We start from the raw sequence: 5,221 nt of genomic DNA, 5'->3' as shown, positions 1-5,221 counted from the left end.
GCTCGGTAGTTTCGGGATTGGTCAAGTATGGTACAAACAGTGCTCCCCTAAGTTCCCGAGTGAGGGAAACTCCTCGGTTGGGGACTTGCAAGATCCAATCCCTTGAGTAATCACGAAACTTCTAAGTACCGAAGTGTGGTCTGATCTTCATCTGCCCTTCTCTGAAAGTACTTGTAGTTTCGGGCTTGGTCAAGTGCGATACAAACCCTATAGTAGGAGTCCCCCAAGTCGCCGAGCTAGGAGATCTGCCGAAAGAGGTGACAGACAAGGTAAGCAGTCAAACTTCCAAGTAAGCAACCCAGGATCAGAGGTTTGACTTCGGCTTCCGGTTGATTGTTCTCCTTCTCCTTGTCTCTCATTCAACTGCCAGGATAAGGAGAAGCAAATGGATAAGAGATGATATGAGATACTTTTGCTTTTGAAGAAGTAACTTTCCACAGGCTTATTCTTGAACTGTGCTGGAGGGTTTTCTGGTGCCCTTCAGAGTATAAGGCCGACTCAAAAATTTGAGGGTCAAAACAAGTCCATCAAATCTAGAATACGTTCGACCTTGATGATATGGGATACTTTTGCTGTTGACGGAATAATGAATGTGGTATGGAAAGGTGTCGTGCTGTAGTGATCTGTTTCAGCTCACCGTTGAACCTTCTGCTTCAATCTTTTGCATGGCAGAAGTGGTGTGCAACCTTTGCATTTAAATGGTCCTTCAGAACATTCCTTCATAGTGACTCATCCACGCTTGGCAGCTTCAGTGTAAAGAGCCAATATCTGATCAACTGTCATGAGGTATTTGCCGGTGGAATTCGTGACCTTGACAGCAGTTGAGGATGAGTACTCGAGAGCAATGCTAAGTAAGCAACCAGGCAAAGGCTCCAGGCAGTCAGTTCCAAATTGGAGGTTTGATTTCAGGTTCCGACTGACTGCTCTCTTTCTCCTTGTCCTGCAGGTGTGGACAAGGACAAAGACAAAGACAGGGAGAAAGCATGATATGGGATACTCTTGCTTTCGACCCTGATGATATGAGATACTCTTGTTCTTGGTGTGGCTTATTTGCTGAGGTATTATCGGGGGGAAATAAAGCTGAGTATTTCGAGAGGTTATGTTGAGGGTGCCTTTTCGAATGCGAGAAAGGGTTGAGCATTTTTGCAGGTTTGCCTGTCCGTTGAGGAGGGAGGTCAATGTATATAGGGATTTCCCAATAACAAGTAGTAATGTTATTCCTTTACCCTTCTTGGTCACAGCAATGTAGTGGGAGCTGCCAGCTTCACGTGTTTTAATTTTGTCAAAGCACTTTGAAAAAGTGGTATGTGGTATCTGGAAAGCTGATATTACGTGTGAAGATTACAGACAAGTTTTATCTAAGGAAATCTGGCTCTCGAAGTTCTGAGAGTTGTGCCTCTTCGGTTTTCGAACAAGCAATCCCGTCGAGGATCTGACTCTCGAGATTCGGAAAGCGGTGCTACTCCGGTTTTTGAGAAAGTAATTATGTTGGGAGTCTTTTCTCGAATGTGAGTAAAGGTTGGACGTTCTTGCCAACCTGTCTTGCCGCAAAACACGGAGGTCGACACACATAGGGACTTTCCAGTTGTCAAGCAGTGGTGCTGTTCCTTTACCCTTATGGGTAATAGTAGGGTAGCTGGAACTTCGAAATTCTCGTGCCTAAACTTTGTCAGAGATCTTTGACAAAGTTATATGTGGTACCCGAGGAGTTGATGGTGCATATGGAGAGCGGTGATTGAACAGTAAGATTCACGTGCTTTCTACTTCACCAGAAATCTTCGACAGATTGCCCGTAATTTCCGCAAAGCTGAGTGTGCATGTGACAGGTGCTGACGAGGCTGAAAAAGCAGGTGCTTCTTCGATTTCTGAGATCGGCCCTCGTGGTCTCTGAGCAGCCCAGCTTTTGAGAAAGCAAACGCCTCTTCGATTTCTGAGATCGGCCCTCGTGGTCTCTGAGCAACCCAGCTTTTGAGAAAGCAAACGCCTCTTCGATTTCTGAAGCTCAGTCGAGTGCAGATTTTTATAGAGGCTGGCATTAAGTTCCACAGCACACTTGAATCTCTACCAGTAGAAGCTCATTTCTTGCATTTCTAAGATCTTGATTTGTCTGACCTATTCCTTCTTCAACACATTTGAAAATATCTGGACCCTCCGACCGTCGTTTTGACTTGAACCTTGGAGAAGAGACAGCCACGCCTTCTCCAGACAACATATGGCGCCCATCCTTCATATCCCCTACTGGTCCTCTTACCGTTGGGGATTCTGTGATGAAGAATGATATGACCGCTGCAGTGGTGGCCAGGAACCTTCTCACTCCCAAAGATAACAGACTACTTTCCAAACGGTCTGATGAGTTGGCTGTTAAGGACTCTCTGGCTCTTAGTGTTCAGTGTGCAGGTTCTGTGTCTAATATGGCCCAACGCCTATTTGCTAGAACCCGCTAAGTTGAATCATTGGCTGCTGAAGTGATGAGTCTCAAACAGGAGATTAGAGGGCTCAAGCATGAGAATAAGCAGTTGCACCGGCTCGCCCATGACTATGCTACAAACATGAAGAGGAAGCTTGACCAGATGAAGGAATCTGATGGTAAGGTTTTACTTGATCATCAGCGGTTTGTGGGTTTGTTCCAAAGGCATTTATTGCCTTCGTCCTCTAGGGTTGTACCTGGTAATGAAGCTTCAAATGATGAACCTCCAATGCCTCCTCCTTCTGGGGTTTTGTCAAGTACTGAGGCTCCGGATAACCACCCTCCGGTGCTTTCTCTTTCTGGGGCTCTACCGACTGCTGAGACTTCCCCTAAGCAACCTTTGTGAAGGCTCCCTTTTGTTTGTTTATTTTGACTCATGCATATGTACATATTTGTGGCTTATCGAAAATATTAATAAATAAGCTTTGCTTCATTTCAACATATTGTGTTAAATACACCAAAGCCTTCTTCATAAAGTTCTTTGAATTTTTGCTTTTGTTGAAACCTGTATTGTTGAAGCTTTGTGAGTGAAGCATGTAGTTTGAGGTAGTGTTCCCTTAATTTCCCGAGTGAGGAAAACTTCTCGGTTGGAGACTTGAAAAATCCAAGTCACTGAGTGGTTGTGAGACTGCCGAGTATCAAGGTGCAGTAGCATATGGTGGGAGTCCCCCAAGTCTTCAGGCGAAGAGAGTTGCCGAATGAGGTGTCTCGCGTGTTACTAATTTGTCAAAGTAACGAATCCTTGTTTCGATGTCACACATTCGTATATGCTTTATCTAAAAATATTTCCAACTTTTGTGTGTTTGATGCTGCATGCTATTGACTAGACAAGATCAAGTGCAATTAGTAGCTTTTCTCTCTTTTTCATCTTTTCTTTGGTGGAATTGCTTTTCGTTTCCACTAATCAGCCTGAGTGGATGCAAGATAACACCTTTCTCTATAGCTCAGATTGCCAAGTCGTCTTCATGAAAGTTTTTCCTTATCTTGTGAACTACAACATATCCAAATTTGAGATCCATCGGAGTAGTACAACTTCAGAAATTCAAGTATGATGAGTAACTGTTCATCAATGTTCTGTTAATCCGTCAGACTTGTTGTGAGCTTCGAAACTCCATTTTCTCTTGTTCAGATCAACATACTTTCTTCATCGAAGTTGTTCCTCAGCTTGTGAACTACAACATATCCAAATTTGAGATCCCTCGGAGCAGTATAACTCCAGAAATCCAGGTATGATGAATGACTGGTTATTATTTTTCTGTCAACCCGTCAGATTTGTTGTGAGCTTCGAAACTCCATTTTCTCTTGTTCAGATCGGTATGCTTTCTTCATTGAAGTTGTTCCTCAGCTCGTGAACTACAACATATCCAAATATGAGATCCCTCGGAGCAGTATAACTCCAGAAATCCAGGTATGATGAATGACTGGTTATTATTTTTCTGTCAACCCGTCAGATTTGTTGTGAGCTTCGAAACTCCATTTTCTATTGTTCAGATCGGCATGCTTTCTTCATTGAAGTTGTTTCTCATCGTCTCTTTCATAACATATCAAAAATTCAGAATGAACTAATGGTTAAATATTTCCAGATCTTCGAAACATCACAGCAGCTTCGAAATCTGCAAGAATCCGACTGTCATGTTTGGAGCTTCAACACTTTAATTTCCGTCGCTCAAACAGAAATGGTTCCTTCTTGAAAGTTGTTCATATGCTCAAGAACTATAGGGTGTCCAAAATTCAGCTCCATTGGAGAAGAGCAGAGGTTGCAGAAATTTGATAGATGAAAGGAGGCGGAAGAGGGAGAGAGAGAAAAAGTCTCTTGGGTTGGATTTCTATTTTGGGGCAGATTCCAATTTTTGTAGCACCTTCATTATTGATGAATTGCTTGTACTTTTGTCCATTATGAAACTTGGGACTTTGGCTTGTTGTTGGATCTATTATAATATGTTTGGGAACATATATAAGTGAATAAATAAGAAGGAAAATTTTGGGCCCTTGTGGGTGTAAAACAAAAAATGTTTATGTTTACCCAAGTGTTTTTGTACAAGTTCAAGGGCATCTTGGGTTTTGTGAACAAAATTTGTTTATTTGGAGCAAGGTTTTGTGTTGAAGCTTTGTAGGTGAAGCTTTGGTGTTGAAGCTTTGATGGTGAAGCTTTGTAGATGAAAGTATGTAGAGGGAGCTTTCTAGGTGAAGCTTTTTTAGGTGAAGCTTTGTAGGTGAAGCTTTTTTAAGTGAAGCTTTTCGGGTGAAGTTTTTTTTTGGGTGAAGCTTTGTGGGTGAAGCTTTTTAGGTGAAGCTTTGTGGGTGAAGCTTTGGAGGTGAAGCTTTTCGGGTGAAGCTTTTTGGGTGAAGCTTTTTAGGTGAAGTTTTGTGGGTGAAGCTTTGGAGGTGAAGCTTTTCGGGTGAAGCTTTTTGGGTGAAGCTTTTTAGGTGAAGCTTTGTGGGTGAAGCTTTGGAGGTGAAGCTTTTCGGGTGAAGCTTTTTAGGTGAAGCTTTGTGGGTGAAGCTTTGGAGGTGAAGCTTTTCGGGTGAAGCTTTTTGGGTGAAGCTTTTTAGGTGAAGCTTTGGAGGTGAAGCTTTTCGGGTGAAGCTTTTTGGATGAAGCTGTTTTTTTTTTTTTTTTTTTTTTTTTTTTTTTTTGGCGCTTGACACGGTCTTCATTTGCTTGTTTTGTAGTGACTGTGGAAGACGGATTGCTTTCTGATTGAGAAGGGTTCCGGCATCGCTTGCTATGAATGTAAAAGAGTGAGGGCTGAG

General features: G+C 42.6%; 1 long non-coding RNA gene across 1 annotated transcript; it reads left to right on the top strand.

Moving 5' to 3' along the window:
• The first annotated feature begins 3,251 nt into the window (after positions 1-3,251).
• On the top strand, positions 3,252-4,387 carry LOC126625243 (uncharacterized). Its single transcript, XR_007624361.1, has 3 exons — positions 3,252-3,694; positions 3,778-3,875; positions 4,051-4,387. It is a non-coding gene; the product is annotated as an uncharacterized LOC126625243 (long non-coding RNA).
• Positions 4,388-5,221: the final 834 nt, after the last annotated feature.

This window comes from Malus sylvestris, chromosome 6, assembly GCF_916048215.2.
Source record: "Malus sylvestris chromosome 6, drMalSylv7.2, whole genome shotgun sequence".
Lineage (NCBI taxonomy): Eukaryota > Viridiplantae > Streptophyta > Magnoliopsida > Rosales > Rosaceae > Malus > Malus sylvestris.
The sequence above is the reverse complement of the archived record's forward strand: the minus strand, read 5'-3'. Positions and strand labels throughout refer to the sequence as shown.